We start from the raw sequence: 16,594 nt of genomic DNA, 5'->3' as shown, positions 1-16,594 counted from the left end.
ATATTTTAAATGGATAATCAACAAGGACCTAGTGTAGAGCACAGGGAACTCTGCTCAGTGTTACGTGGCAGCCTGGATGGGAGGGGAGTTTGTGGGAGAATGGATACATGTATATGTATGGTGAAGTCCTTTCAGGGTTCACCTGAAACTACCACAACATTGTTAGTCAGCTATACTCCAACATAAAACAGAAAGTGAAAAAAAATAAAAATAAATGGCGTATTCAGAAGGAAATCAAGGAAAGGCTAAAGAATCTCCCACCTCCTCTGAAAATCGTTTTCTTTTCCATAGGCTAATCCCAAGTGTGTCAGAACGAATTGCAGATGAAAACTGGTCAGATGCATATAGAAAATTTTAAGAGATGTGGTTCCATAGGCACATAAATCCTTTTTGGGATCCTTTACCTCAATTCCACCTATAAGGTTTTTTTGTTGTTGTGTTTGTTTGAAGTTTAAAACTACAGAAAAAGTGGAGAAGGAGAGAACACATTTCTTAAAGAATGCTTAAAAAGTACTTCATAAATGTGTTCCAAAACATGCAAGAGTCACTAAGGAATTTTTTAGCTGATGCTATAAAGGACATCTTGTCAATAACAACAAAACCTGGCAGTCAGACAACTGCAGAGTCCAGACTTCCCCATTTCAAAACCGACACTTTTGTATCAGGTCCACTATCTGCAGAAGTTTAAGATAATATTTCCAGTGAGACCACTAAGGCCCCTACCAACCTGTAAGGAGAATGATTAAGTTCACAGAGCACAACGAACGCAGCCCAAACGTACCATGCAGACGAGACCTGGAGGGAATGTCACCCTTGACCTCATTTTCTGCTAACTACGCTGAAGAGCCGACTTATGCTTTCTGTCCACCTTCAGTTTTGTGTGCTCTCATACAAGGTGTCATCAAAACAAACTGTCCTGGGAGTTTAGCTTCCCTTTATAGCACTGTTGTGATTACTGTTCCTAATGGAGAATATATCTAAGTATACAGCCCAATACATCACAACTCTAAGTAAACTGGAAAGAATGACATTAACCTCACTGCAAAAACATGAGGTTCTTAGCAGACAACAGCAGCAGAATTGCATAAAAATTGTTAACAAGGAGTTGAAAAAGCAAAGCCTGCATGCTTCAATCTACAAAATATTAAGTAGGTTTCTTTTTAAAAATTGGTTAAAGACGGAGTCAATGACTGTGTAGATGTCTATTCAAATTGGTTCGGGCTGCAAATAAATATTAAAAAGTTAAATCATTAACATTTCACCAGGCATATTACAGGCAAAACAGGTCATTCACAGAATAAGTAGGGCTGTAACTAGCACTCTGTAATTTCCTTGTCTCTGATCATTCCTATTTTCACAAGACATCACTCTCTGACATCAGATTTTCCATGAAGTGTTTACTTGTTTATTGCCCTTCTCCCACTAGAATGTAAATTCCATAAGGGCAAAAACCTTATCTTACTTTCCACTCTTTGCCGGGTTCAGAGAACAGTGCCAAGCACACAGTAGAGGTTCCAAACAGATCTGCTGAATGAAGGGATAGCTGAATGGCCACCCCCTACCCCTCCCCTTCCTTTACTCCATACACAGGTTAACCATCCTTTGAGGTCAGGGTCAAATTCTACCTCCTCTATGAAAAAGATCTCCCATTCCTCCAATCTCCTTCTCCTTCATACCATGAATGCCACCCTTGTCTGCTGTCTGATAACTGTTTATCCTTGCATATGTATATAGCTCCCTTAAAATTCTCATAATCCTCATTAAGGGCATGGACTCGTGCCCCTAGGTTTCGGTATCCACCTCGGGACCTATACACAGTCTACCACTAATAAATGTTCTGCTTGACTGACTCGTACCTATAATTAATCCAGAAATCAATTGAGTTAATGGTTTCACCTTTTTATAACCTAACCCTCCCTTTCCAATAACTCAACTGTAATTTCAGTGGATCCCCTCTAGTTTAAATTTATTTTTGGCAACTTCAAGCTTTACATTCTCATATATGTAATTATAACTGCTCATAATTCACTTTATCCATCCCTCCTCCAAGATTAATTTTTGTATGTAATTACCAAAAAAAAAAATCTTGTGACTTTTTTGGTGATACCTTCAAATGAAGTATCTAACCCCAATCAAGAAATTGGAGTTTCATTACTTTCTTCCTGTTGCTGAGGTACTGAAGGGTATTTTTTCTTTTTATGCCTTTTTCCTTTCATGTCAAGATGGATCCCATTTCCTTCTTTCCTGATCATAGCCCTGGCAAGCTTTTCTTATTGCTTTGTACCTGTCCTTGGTAATCTGCCTTAGATCCTCCTTTCTGAGCCACTCCTGTTTCCTCTAGTCACTTATTTGATCAGATTTCAAACTTTGCAGTCAGCTTGTTTATGAGACTGGCCTCTTCTTAAAGCTTGAGCCTGCTTCTTTAAATCTGGTCATCCCTTCACAAAGCCAACCAAACCCCGGTTATCTGGGCTAAATGAAATGTACAAAAATATCAGATTATCCACAACACAAGAAAATCAGAAAAAAATTTGACATCTGGCTTTGGAATACACCATGTGGCTTTGGGCAAGATTTACTTTTTTAAAGTTTTTGCTTAAGCCATCACTGTTAGTAACATTTTCTTTTACAATGGTGGAATATCTGTCTCAATTTTAAATTCTGATGCAGTTTTTTCAAAAAGCCAATCAAATATCAACTGAGGTTTTTCCTATGAAGTCTTTAACTCGTTTTTTCAATCTGTTGAAAACTATCATAAAATCTGGTTTCTGTTTCCTCTGATTTATTTCCTCCCTGTTCCTGGGCTTCTGATCCAAATCAGCTTAGCCTATATTAATTTACTTCTTTAATTTAAAGTACCATTTGCTTAAGAATGAAAAGCATTGTAATAACACAAAATGTCTAATGAAATTTTCAGTCCAAATAACACTGAATAGAAGAATCTTTTTTTTTTTTTAAAGCTACTCCAGGAAAAGTTGGGTTTCTAGGATAAATTACACTGGTAATTCTAGCAAATTTATATTTAGTGGGTTATTATGATTGGCTGAAAAATAGAAAAACATTAAACAGCTATGCAAGTCAGCTTTGTCAATATATAATCCCATAGGCCAAAAACTATGAAATTAAATTCTCAATACGGGCATTTATAGAAAAGAGCATCAAAACAAACTCACACATCAACCTTGCCCCTTTTCCTGACCCCAGCCTAAATTCTACACAATCTCACACTTGATTGCTGCTGCCTCACTTCCACAAATGATTTTCTAATGTTTAAGAAAAAGGAAAAGAAGTAGGTTAACAGATTCTTCTCCTTTTCCCCCTTTTCAGCTTCTGCCATTGAGCTCTTGGCCAAAGAGATCCCTAATCCTCAATTTTACATGACTGTTTTCACTTTACAGGTATTCAATTATTTTACATTCAAATGCACATTTATATAGAGCTTGAACCTACTCTTTTTCATGCTAATCATCATATTACCAGCAGAATTGAGAATAAACTCATTTTTGCAGTTCCCCCTCATAAAGAACTTTGGGAAGTACAAATTATTTTACCTAAAAGCCAACTTTGGGGCTGGTGTCTTTTAGGCCAAGTTTTTATATAGGATGTTAAATGTTAACCCCCCAAAACTTTTTTAAACAAGATTTCACAGTCATCAAACTCAGTTAAGTTCCAGAACTTTACTTAAAATACAAAAACAAACTCAGGATGCCTAGTCACACTTTGACTAATATACCCCAACAAAGCCCCAAATTCTTAATTTTTTAATGTACCTTCTCCAGGCTGCAGCACAAGTCTCAATTAACCACGGCCTCCCAAGCTGTTTGTCCACCCATACACATCATTTCTCAAGGAAAAATAAATAATTCACAAGTGACTGATTCAACTGGTAAGAATTCTTTCCTTCTTTTAAAAATTTACCTTAATTTCAAAAATCTCTTTTCTTGATGGAGTTCAGAATAGTATAAATCCTCTGAGGAAAACAGTTGTCACCTATGTGCGCTCAAAAGATGAGTGGCTTAAAGAGGCATTTTCTGACAGTCTAAGTTCCCCAAATACTAGTCATAAGGTATTTCATGGATGGTAAATTTCACACACACACACAGGAAAGAAAGGAAAGAAACATACCTGGTCATTTTCTAAACAGGTTTGATAGGTTTGGTTCCCTTGTAAGAGCGGAGTATTTACTTATAATCTTTTAAAGCACAAGTGGCAGCCAGGAGAGTGGGTAAATAAAACCTTCAGAGAGGTTTAAAAACCCTGCATCTTAACTCACTTCCCCTTGATTTCAGGGGCTGGTACTGCAACCCCATGGTAAATGAGATTATGTAACAGGTTTTTCCTCTCTCCACTTTATTCATCACGGTCTGATTGGAGGTGTGCTTTCTCCAAACGAGTTGAGACTCCTAGGATTTATTTAGGACGGCTGAAATTGAGGTTTGATACATTTCCTTAGGATTTTGCAGGATCCATTCATTTAAATATCTGTTTGTAGTTTTCTCAAGTGAGAAAACACAATAACCGTGTAGTTGCTGTTGTAATTTCAAGGAAATAAACGCAGCTGCACCTGAAAACTTCCGTTTTGCACAAATATTTTCCTCCCCTGTGTTTCATTCCATGAAACTGCACATGATATACACAGACCTTCGCTTGTCTCCCGGGGCTTCTTCCTTTCTCACGTTTTACGGTTGGTGTAAATAAAGAAAAAGTCCCTGGCGCACCAGGCCCCCCAACACCCGGCCTCGGCGGAGGGGGGGGTGTCCCCGGAGGAAAAGCGAGTGGGTTGAAGAGCGCAGCCCGGTCACCACTCAGGTGGCCCAGACGCTCTCACGGAAGGCGAGCTGGGGATAATGGGGACAGTCAGGCCGGGGCCCCTCTTGGCAGGCGAGTTGTGTAACAGTCGCGCCTGGAAGTGAGCAGCTTGGCCCGCGAAGGGACCGCGTCCGGCGGCGGCTCCTGGAGGCGGCAGCCGGCCGCCCGGCCCGCTCGGCCCGAGCCCGCGCACCCGCCGCCGCCGCCCCGACCCCGCGCGGGCCGGGCCGGGCCGGGCCCCCCTCCTCCACACACCCCTCGCGCCTCCGCTTCCCACGCGCTCGCCGCTCGGGGCCGCGATCGCCCCCACCCCGCCCTCGACCCCGGGCCCGGACGCCCGGAGGGCAGCGCCGGCGGGACGCGCGGACCGGCGTCCATGCTGCCGGCGCGGCGGGAGCCCTACCCGGCGCCCACCCGCCCCGCCGTCCGCGCGCCCACTTACTTTCGGGGCCGCAGACCTCGCGGCTCCCTCGGGGGGGCGGGGGGAAACGAAAGTTGTCACGGCGTCTCCCCGCGGGGCCCCCTCGCCTCCCGGACCCGCGAGGCGCCGCGGCGGAGCCGGGAGGGCTTGCTGCGCTCCCGCCCGCGTCCGTCCCGTCGCGCTCTCCTCCGCCTCCTCTTCTTTTCACTATATTATCTTCTCCTGCTCGGAGGGGCGGGTGGGGGCGGGAGGCTTAGGAAGCGAGGAGACGTTTGCAACTTTTCTTCACTCTTTCTCTACCCCCCACACCAACCCCCCGATCAGCCTTGAAAAAACACTGTTGAAAGGGGCGAGGAACCTGGGGAGGTGGAGGTTGGGGGGGGACGCGGAGGGGGTCGGGAGAGGTGATGATAGTCGTTTGGAAAACTGACCAGAGCCCCCCCGCCCCAAACAGAGATACCCAGAAAGAGGGGGAAAGGCGGGGGGTGGGGTGGGGTGGGGGGTTGGGGGGAAAGAGAAAGAGTCGCTGGTCAGGAAACTTCAAGCGCGGATGAGGTCATTGGTTTAAAAATAAAGAGATGGCGTCACTTGAAACCAATCCCAGTGAATGAACTCAGCGGAGCCCCGGGGAAAGGAGGAGACAGGCGAGGGCAGGGCGGTGGGCGACGGGCGGGGCCGTGCGCCCGCCCGAACCCGGAGCGCGGCTCGGCGCCTGGTCGCGGCCGCTCGGGGAGGGGTCGGGTCACGTTCCGTTCCGGGGCCCGGCGACTCCGGGGCAGGTTCCGCGGGCGCCGCTGGGAGGAGCCGGGTGGCCGGGGGAGGCGGCCCCGCGGCCTCCTCCTTCCGCGCCCTCACGCCGGCTGCCCCCGGGGCCCCGGATCCCCGACCCTCGGGCCGGGTCTCGGCCGCGTAGGGCTGCGCCCCAACAGGTATTTCAGGGTTCCTGCCCCAGCGAGGCACAGAGCCTTTTCCTCCTCTTTGGGCTGTTTCCAGCTGCCTCCCCAGGGTGAAGAAACGCAAACAATGATTTGAGAGAATTGCAATCTTTTAAAAGTGAAGAGTCCAAAATGCAGGGCACTGCGGGCTCTAGGAGAGAGAAGTTACAGGTAATTTAAGAAAAATCACGCTCAGGTGGTCAGGCAGTCAGCTCTCCGTTTGTCATAGAAAGCCCCCACCAGAATGCTCCTAACATTTATGATTTTACTGTGCTTCTATTTACTTATTTCTATTTACATTTGTAAATGTAACGAGCACGAGTAGCCTAACATGCTCTTGAAAAGTGTGTCCTTTTCAAGCACTGTGTGCCCTGTACTTGGGCAGCACAGAATCGTCTGAAAGTCAGACCAGAGGTTCACCACCTTTTGGGAGGTGCAAGACCCCAGTTGATTTTACTTTACACACTTCGTGCATTTTAAATTTTGGATTGAAATAGCTTTGTTTTGAAACGGCATTACACACTTTGGGAAAGAGAGACCTGAGCTGGTGACACACCAGGACTTGGAATCACTGAGGAGGACAATCGGAGCTTTATTCTAGTGTTCTTTGAGCATTTGAGCATGAAGCTGCTTCTACTGAGAAGTACTCACGTGGATATCACATAACAGAGATGTGATTAATGACGGAAAAGCACACTCCGAGTGGACTGCTTCATGAGCCAGAATTTGTGTGTAGGAATAAAATATTCCATTTGCAATGTACTAGATTTGGGACGTTGGTTCCCCGAAGACATCTTTGTTGGGAAATGTCCGTTTGGACATTGCCTGAGGCTTTTTGTCGTCTTGTTTTCTGTGTGTGTTGGTTTTGTTTTGTTTTGTTGTTTGTTGTTTGTTTGTTTGTTTTTTGCCAAAATAACTGAGAAGCATGTTTGGGGGGTGAGGAGTGTTAGAAAAGTGAACTTTGTCTATACTTCTTTTTTGCCTTTAAATCCTGCAGCTAAAGCCCATTCGTTTCTATAATCATTTAAGGTCAGTATTACAGTAAGCCTCTAGGAACTTCCGGCCCATCTTTTTTAAGAGGAAAAGGAGTCCGTCTAGAGAGGGGAGCGCGAGGGAGGCAGTTGAAGCTGAGGCAGTTGAAGCTGAAGGCCATAGATGCAGAGCCGACTTTCTGCCTCTGCCTTTGACCTCGTTAAGCCTTCTGCAGGGGCGAGACGATCTCTTCCGCGGCACGCTGTCCTCTGGTGGCCGGGGGATGTTACTGCAGCTCCAAAGTTATTACTACCTACGCTCTTACAGGAAACGTAAAATTCGACTGCCTATAGACCTGCTGTTTTCACAACAGTTACCCAAGAGAGAGTTGGAGAGGATCTGCATCTCTAGTCTGCTTGGTTGGAGGAGTTGAGATTCGAAAGAAGGAAGGAAAAGAGAATCCTTGTCCTAGACTAGATCCTGGATCTATTGGATGAAAAGATGGATCCTGCCTGGATGAAAGACCTCTTTACATGCAGCTCCAGTCGCCTTATTCTGACACATCTTGAAACCTCTCTCTCCTCTTTCTTCATTGACGCAATTAAATTGGAGCACCTTCCATGTGTGTGCTATTATGGGAGTCTCCCACTGTATATCATCTAATTAGGGAAACAACACAAATTAAAACCAATTAAAAACCAAATTAATGATTGAGTGGCATACAATATTGGTTTAAAGAGTCCAGTGAACTCTTCATGTCGTTGTATGGCAAAAAACCACCACAATATTGTAAAGATATTATCCTCAAATTAAATAAAAAATTTTTTTAAATTAAAAAAGTAGAGTCCAGCAGAGAAAAGAAGTGATGTTGGCTGGGTTGTCAGGGAAAGCATCTTCTGAAGCTCTTTGATTTCATGCTTGAAGGATCGTTAAGATTTAGTTTGGTGCAAGAGGGTTCAGCAGAGGGACTATTATAGATAGGAAATGGCGGGGCAGACAAGGAGATGGATTGCATAAAGGGTATTCAGGTGAGGGATGAGTAGACCCCTCTAATAAGAGTAGGGATTGGGGTGTAGCAATTAAGAATTAGGCCAAATTTGAAATGTAGAAGCACATTAAAGAGGTATATGAATGGTTCAATACATAGCTTGTTACTAGTCCAGCAATTAACACTGAGCAAATTTACTTCACTAAAGAGTATTTGCCTTCTTGTTCTACTAAGACAGCTTCTATGCATGCCAAGAACAAAGATATTTTAAATAATACCATTTGCAATTGCTCCAAAGAATGTAAACTACTTAGGTTCAAATCTAACAAACCATGTGCAGGATCTGTATGCTGAGAATTATAAAATATTGATGAACAACATTAAAGAAGACCTAAATAATTGGAGTGACTTGCTATATCCATGGCTTGGAAGACCCAATAGAGTAAATATGTCAGTTCTTCCAAAATTAACATAGATTTCACAGTTTCTATCAGAATCCCAGCAAGGTTTTTTTGGTAGGCATAGCCAACTTAACCTAAAACTTCGTCCAGTATGTTTAAAGGGTTGAGTGAGTGCTAATTTCCCAAGGCAGGCAAAGGTCTCATGTACTTAGGACACCAGCAAAGCAGAGGCTCTGAGGTCTTAGAAGCAGATCATTTGGGAAGAAGCTGTCTTTGTTGCAGTACATGTAAATGTACAGTTTAGTATTGGTTCTAGTTACTTTAATATGAGGGAGGTGCACCAAATATTTTAGCTAGAATTAAAGATGGAAGAGGAGCACCATAATCTTTAGTGCTTAGACCCCCTGTGGGCTTTAATCTGTCCCTGGCCCGGGGAATAAATAAGAAAGGCAAGGTCCCATCTCTCAAGGAACTAACATTCTAATGGGAAAAGAAGACAAAAACAGCCAAGGCTGTAACAAGATCCGTTCTACAGGAGAAATTGGGTGTTGTGATAGCGCATGTTGAAGAGGAGTTGAAGGTAATTGGGAGAGGCATTTAGGAGGAGGGGACACTTGAACTGAAGCCTGAAGGATAGCCACCAGGGATTGTGGTCTGAGCAGAGGCAGCAGGTCACTCTGAGACTGTTCAGCAAAAACAGTGTGACTTGTAGAGAGCCGGTAATGTTTCCAGAGCAAAAGGGAGGCCAGTGGAGCTCAAAAGTACAAAACTGGGACCCAGACCACATAGGCCTTTCTAATGCACAGAAAGTGCATTATTCTGTACATATTTTTTTTCATTTTACAGCTCCTTTTCCAATGGGAAGTAAGCATTTTTGATAATTTTTTTAATCTGCAGGGATCCCTTTAATGTTCCCAGATCAAATATTCTTAGCTTAGGGTTCATGGATTCTTACGAAGTACATGGATGGACTTCAGAAGGTCTAGGAGCCCCCTAAAATTGTGTACTATATGCGTATGTATGTTTTCCTGTGATCCCTAACTTTCAACAGATTTTCAAAGTGTTTTATCAGTATACACACAAATAAGACCTACTTTACCTTTAAGTCTTGGCTGTGTCTTCTTGGACAGTAGCTGCTGCTATTGTCCTAGGGCTCGGTGCCCCACACAACAAATTACAGTTCTGGATGGAAGCAGGTTCTGCCTCAAAGAGGTGATGTTATGTTGGAGGAGACACTATTCTGTCAGAATTAGGAGAGAATATTCTGAGTTTGCCTCTGAAGGAAGTTCTGGGAAGAAAATTGTACCTATGTGATGTGAAAGCTAGTAGATACCTAGGTCATTACCTGATACCATCCCACTCCCTTTATATATAAGAAATCGAAGGTCCAGAGAGGTTAAGTGGCATGCCCAAGAATGCACAGCTAGTTAGGGATGAAACTGGGATTAGAAACAGGTTTACTGTCATTCAGTACAGAGCTCTGTGCTCCTCATCAGAAAATCCAGACCACATATCGTACTTAAAAAAGTCCAATGGGAATTAAGTGTTCAATCTCACTCAATTAAATTAAACAATGAAACATGTAAAATATCATGTATGAAACGAGATGCCCGTCCAGGTTCGATGCACAATACTGGATGCTTGGGGCTAGTGCACTGGGACGACCCAGAGGGATGGTATGGGGAGGGAGGAGGGAGGAGGGTTCAGGATGGGGAACACTTGTATACCTGTGGTGGATTCATTTTGATATTTGGCAAAACTAATACAATTATGTAAAGTTTAAAAATAAAATAAAATTTAAAAAAAGAATTGCATCACTGCCTATTAAAAACCTGTTAACTAAAAAAATAAAAAAAAATAAATAAATAAATTAAACAAGAGACTACAGAAAAACCTGAGTGAACTGTTTGGCCAACCCAATACATGCTCATTCTTAAGGAAATGGAAGAAAGGAGGGAGGTGAAGGAGTTCAAAATCATACAGTCCCAGCTCTGAAAGAGATGAAAAACCTCAATGTCAAATTAAGACATCTAAACAACAAATAGCAACAACACTGTTATCAGTGTATATCTGATCTTTGTGTAGCAGATATGTAAACAGACACAGCAAGTTACAAAAACTGGATGATTTTTCATTTATCAATTTGGCAAGGATTTTTAAAATGAGTAATCCCAGGATTGAGTCAAGATTGCAGAGACACAGAAAAGTAGAAAGAAAAGCAGTGGATGTGGCTGTTACAGAAAGCTAAGAAGAAGAGAGCATTTCAAGAAAGGAAAGAGTGTGTTTCCAGTGAGTTAATAGTTTAAAAAGATAAGGTTAAAAAAAAAAAAGTCTTCCTTTGACTTAGCAAATAAGTGACTCTGAAGAGGATGGCTTCACCAAAGACGATCTTGCAGAGGCAAGATGGCAGTGAGTTCACCAGGGAAAGAGAAGGAAGGAAGGAAGTGGAAACAGTGAAATAGAAATTATCGTTTCAGAAACTTCTAATCCCAGTTTTGTCCCTAACTAGCTGTGCATTCTTGGGCAATAGAAACTGTTAAAAGGAAGTGAAAAGCATCCTTCCCAGCTTCAGGCAGATGGAGACCATTTTAATCCCACAAAGATCCTACTGACCGCCTCAATTTCCTCCACTGTTGTTATGAGGGTTAAAAACCCAGTATATACCTTGTACAAAGGAGCTGGTTGTTTCCATACTGGATTAACATGGTGATACTAGTTTATTTTCACATTCCATTTAATTTCTACTTTCTTTATAGTCATGATTTGAGATGGTCCTAAAACTCAGTGATCTAAAGAGAACTCGACCTTTTTCTTCAATACATTAAACTCTGGCTTTACACAAATTTTAAAAAGTACTTTTTAATCAAAATGGTATTTGGCTATTTAATCAGAATATCCTTGAGCTTCCCAGGTGGCTCAGTGATAAAGAATCTGCCTACCAACACGGGAGATACAGGAGACATGGGTTTGACCCCTGGGTGGGGAAGATCCCCTGGAGGAGGAAATGGCAACCTACTCCAGTATTCTTGCCTGGCAAGTCCCATGGATAGAGGAGTCTGGTGGGCTGCAGTCCATGGGGTCACAAAAGAGCTGGACATGACAACACAAGCAGAATATTCTATCTTGCTATTTAACCACTGTTGAACAAGAGGTTCAGTTACTAAAGACTATTCCTAAAGGTGTTGCTTACATTTATAAAAATGAATTATTATTGAACATTGTCATTTTTTAGTCCAGAAAACCACACACAGGTGTTAGATTTCTCACTTTTCATTATTAACAACAATACAAATATCATAATTTTATTTTGAAAAGCAAAGCATTAAAGGTCTCTGATTCCTTGAAAAAACTTCCCTCAAAGCTTATAATGGCATTATAAGTTATGATACAGATTGCCACTTAATAAAGAAGATGAGTTGCAAATATATATAAGTAATCTGAAGTGCCTTTCACTGCTCCTTGGTTATTGAACTAGTTAACTCATCTTAAACTTACTAGTTAAGCAGTACTCATTTGCTCCCTTTACCAGGGAATGGTAACAAATATTTACTGAGTGCCTGCTCAGCCCAGTCATTGTACTAGTTAATTTCTATAAACATCTCATTCTAGTCATTTAGTCTCAGACAGTTTTTTATTGTTATATCCTTTGTTGATATTTTGATTCAGCTTTTCTTTTACCATATCCATTTGTTGTTTTGCCAGTAGAAATGAAGTTTATAAATTATGGAAACAGTAAGTAGGTTTCAGTAACTTTTTTAAATGCAAAGATTTGCCTGTAAAAAATGGAATTGTGTATTTGGAATGGTCAGATGATCAGTGAGAACTCTTCAATGCTGGAACAAATGAAGTTTGACCTACACATTTAAAGGGTACAATGTTTGCTTATCTTTATTATGTATCTTGCCCTATGATTTCAACCTATAGTTTTTAACCATTTTTTCTTTTAACTTTAATACAATGACGTTATTTAATTTTTCAAAAAAATATTGTCACCATCACACTGTCCAAGGATAACCTTTGGGAACGTTTGGATGTATCTTCTCCAATTTAAAAGTTTGAACTGAGAAATGGGTGGGATAAAAATTGGATTTTAGGTGGCTTAATTTGACCAAAGCATATTAGAAAGATCTGAGCAAAGGGACCATAGAACAAGAGAGACCATATTGAGCTATAGTGACAAGTCAGACATAAGTCAAAAAGAACCAAGGCTGGTACCAGGGCAATGGACGTGGAAAGCAAGCAACAAATACAAGAAATAGTTCAGAGGGAGGATTAGGAGGACTTGGTGACTCATGAGCTCTGGACGGTGAAGAAGATAAGTCATTAAAGATGATGGGAAGGTGTCACCTTCGGCAATTTATATAAACTTCAATTTCCTTGTCTGTAAAATAGGGTTAACAATTGTACCTTCCTCATAGGATTGTTGGGAGGACTCAGTGGATGACATCTAAATGCTTAGCACAATCACTGGAATGTATTCCCAGTAAGGGTTAGCTGTGATTGTTTTTATAGCTGTTGAATCTAGATGACTGGGTTAATGATGAAACCCTTAAAAGAAATAGGAAAGTCAGGGTGGAGGTCGGATTGAGGTGGGGGAGGTGGGGTTGAGCTATAGTCTAGACGTGTGAAATTTAGGTTCATGGTGGACAGTGAAGCAAAAACATTCAGCGAGTAGTCACCACTGCCCAGTGATGTTTTTGACAACAGGTACGTTCTAGGAAGATTATATTTATAAGAAGCGGAGCTATGAAGAGTGGAGACCCACTGCAAAGTTTTATCTGCCCCTCTCCCCATGGCCTCCATTTATTAGAGAAATTACCTTGACTAATGAGCGATCTCTGTAAGAATTGACTTCCTTGTTGAATGTCTCTCCAGGTAAGACATGTCAAAGTAGTGACACATTTGGATTTTGGAATCACATCTGTGTGACTCTTGACTCTTCTACTTAACTATTATCTGATTTTATAAAAATTAACTCTAGGAAATTCGCTGGCAGTCCAGTGGCTAGGAGTCCATACTTCCACTGGCGAGGGCCCGGGTTTGACCCCTGGTTGAGGAACTAAGATTCCAGAAGCCATGTGTTGTGGTCAAAAAAAGAAAAAAGAAAAATTAGTTTCCTAAGCTTCAGCTTTGTTTACAAAACATAAAATAAAAATTTCCACTTCATAGATCTGATGGGAGGATTAAATGGAAATATTAAGTGAAACTCTTTACACATTATAAGATGTGACATAAATACCAAGTATGGCTCTTAGTCCCATCTTTCCTGTAGGTTATAAGTTGTATTTATATGTCTTCTCCTTCCTTTATGATGCCAAACATGAGAAGCATGCTCTACCAACTGCTGACCCCTTCGCCCCCTTGACCTTGGTCTTCAGCCTCTCCCTCTGTCTCAGTCTCTTTGGAATTTTGTTGCCCGTGATTGTGAGAAATTCCAGAATGCCGGGCAGGATCTGACATGAACTTGAGCAAACTCCGGGAGATAGTGGAGGACGGGGAGGCCTGGAGTGCTGCAGTCCATGGGGACACAAAGAGTCAGACATGACTTAGCGACTCAACAACAGCAAGGCAGGATCTTTGGGGCAAGGTGGTCAGTTGGCCTTTGTTTGGAGAGACTGTTAGTTTTCTATTGCTGCTGTAAACAAATAACCACAAACTGTCTGAAAACAATACAGATTTAATATCTTTGCTTGCTCAATCGCTCAGTCAAGTCCGACTCTTGCAACCCCATAAGACTGTAGCCTGCTGGGCTCCTCTGTCCATGGGATTCTCCAGACAAGAAAAATGGAGTGGGTTGTCATTTCCTTCTCCAGGGGACTTCCCCACCCAGGGATCAAACCCACGTCTCCCTGCATTGCAGGCAGACTCTTTACCAACTGACCTACGAGGGAAGCCTTTTTATTATCTTATAGTGCTGGAATTCTAAAGTGGGTGTCAGTAGGCCAAAGTCAAGGTGTCGACAGGGCTGTGTTCCCATCTGGAGATTCCAGGGGAAATGCATTTTCTTGTCCTTTCCAGCTCCTGGAGGTGCCTGCATTCCTTGGCTCCTGGTCCGTTCTTCCATCTTTAAAAGCAGCAGCAGTAGATTGAGTTCCTCTCACATCCCCAGCCTTCTCCCCTGGTTCTCCTCTTCCTGCTCTTCCCCCACTAAGGAGTCTTGTGATTACACTGGGCTCGCCTGGACAACCCAGCATACTCCTGCGTTGTTAAATCTGCTCATTAGCAACTGGAATTCTCCCTTGCTATGTGGCCTCATAGTCACAGGTTCTGAGCATTAGGACACGACTTTGAGAGGCCATTATTCTGCTGACTACAGAAAGGAAACTTCAGGGAGGTTTGCTGCTGCTAAATCACTTCAGTTGTGTCCGACTCTGTGCGACCCCATAGATGGCAGCCCACCAAGGCTTTGCCGTCCCTGGGATTCTCCAGGCAAGAACACTGGAGTGGGTTGCCATTTCCTTCTCCAGTGCATGAGAGTGAGAAGTAAGAGTGAAGTCGCTCAGTCATGTCCGACTCTTAGCGACCCCATGGACTACAGCCTACCAGGCTCCTCCATCCATGGGATTTTCCAGGCAAGAGTACTGGAGTGGGGTGCCATTGCCTTCTCTGTCAGGGAGGTTTGCCCCTGCTTTTTCCCTCTGCCTTGCAGGACCTATTTGATTCATCAAATGATGAGCTGGCAACCACAACTGGAGATTGTAATAGTCACAGTTAGGAGGTATTCCACACTAAGATTTTTCTTCTGGTCTACTCCTGATTCAGCTTCATACTGAAAGATATATTTGCAGCCAAACACAATAAATAGTAGCTAACTAAAATTTTTCAAAGAAATACTGATCGCAGCGAATATTCTCCAGCATGGAAAAAAAGGTTTATGCTCAATCCTTTATTTTTTGGAGATTTTTTTTTTAACGTGGATCCTTTTTTTAAAGTCTTTATTGAATTTGCTATAATATTGCTTCTGTTTTATGTCTTAGTTTTTTTGGCCATGAGTTAAGTGGGATCTTAACTCCCCAACCAGGGATCAAACCCACACCACTTGCATTGGAAGGTGAGGTCTTAACAACTGGACCACCAGAGAAGTCCCAATCTTTAATTTTCATAAGTGATATCCATTTCATTTCTGACACATTTTTTATTTCTCTAGAAGAACTTCAACAGCAGTGTTGAGCTAAAGTGTTTCACTTTAGCTCCAATTGATGATGAATGGACAGCAGACTATGGCTTAAGAAAGACAGGTGAAAAATATCAAGTTGCAAAGCAAAGCATGTAAATATATCAGAGACTGGAATTTTTTTGTTTAAAGGGGTAAAAGGCCATCAGTCCTATTTTAGGAGCACCAGGAGTTCAAACACTATAGTTGGAAATGGCTAAAACCTCAATACCTTTGAATTTCACTCTGAAATTGAGTACCCCTGTCTTTTAAGTTCTTCCGTCTCTAGTGTATATGTTGTTGTTGTTCATTTGCTAAGTCTTGTCCCACTCTTGGCGACCCCGTGGACTGCAGCATGCCAGGCTTCCCTGTCCTTCACTATCTCCCAGAGTTTGCTCAAATTTACGTCCTTTGAGTCGGTGATATCACCCAACCATCTCGTCCTCTATCGGCCCCTTCTCCTTATGCCCTCAATCTTTCCCAGCATCAGGGTCTTTTCCAACGAGTCGGCTCTTTGTGTTAGGTGGCCAAAGTATTGGAGCTTCAGCATCAGTCCTTCGAATGAATATTCAGAACTGATTTCCTCTAGGATGGACTGGTTTGATCTTTGTACTGTCCAAGGGACTCTCAAGAGTCTTCCCCAGCATCACAGTTCGAAAGTATTAATTCTTTGGTGCTCATCCTTCTTTATGGTCCAACTCTCACATCCATACATGACTACTCGAAAAACCATAGCTTTGACTATATGGACTTTTGTGGGCTTATCATTTCAGTTCAGTCTATCAGTTATGTCCGACTCTTTGTGACCCGGTAGACTGCAGCATGCCAGGCTTCCCTGTCCATCATCAACTCCCAGAGCTTGCTCAAACTCTTATCCATCAAGTCGGTGATGCCATCCAACCATCTCATCCTCTG

At 42.6% G+C, this 16,594-nt stretch overlaps 1 protein-coding gene and 1 long non-coding RNA gene across 11 annotated transcripts in view; one reads left to right on the top strand and one right to left on the bottom strand.

Annotated features, from left to right (window-relative positions):
- The window catches only part of DUSP16 (dual specificity phosphatase 16), a 110,181-nt gene that overhangs the window by 88,062 nt on the left and 5,525 nt on the right, over positions 1 to 16,594 (bottom strand). For 2 of the 10 annotated variants that reach the window (XM_086401966.1, XM_086401973.1), the window contains exon 1: positions 5,252 to 5,391. The exons of 2 other annotated variants lie outside the window; for them this stretch is intronic. The gene's annotated coding sequence lies outside the window, so the exon portion shown is untranslated. Of the gene's footprint in view, positions 1 to 261; positions 458 to 3,918; positions 4,055 to 4,125; positions 4,997 to 5,251; positions 5,392 to 16,594 lie in introns of those variants that run through there. 6 more of the 10 variants (XM_086401969.1, XM_086401972.1, XM_086401970.1 and 3 more) reach the window with 6 other exon arrangements.
- On the top strand, positions 5,875 to 7,840 carry LOC147372673 (uncharacterized). Its single transcript, XR_015164254.1, has 2 exons — positions 5,875 to 6,336; positions 7,465 to 7,840. It is a non-coding gene; the product is annotated as an uncharacterized LOC147372673 (long non-coding RNA).

This window comes from Bos grunniens, chromosome 5, assembly GCF_055505025.1.
Source record: "Bos grunniens cultivar Pamir isolate PY7600 chromosome 5, Bosgru_T2T1.0, whole genome shotgun sequence".
In the NCBI taxonomy this organism is placed as follows: domain Eukaryota; kingdom Metazoa; phylum Chordata; class Mammalia; order Artiodactyla; family Bovidae; genus Bos; species Bos grunniens.
The sequence above is the reverse complement of the archived record's forward strand: the minus strand, read 5'-3'. Positions and strand labels throughout refer to the sequence as shown.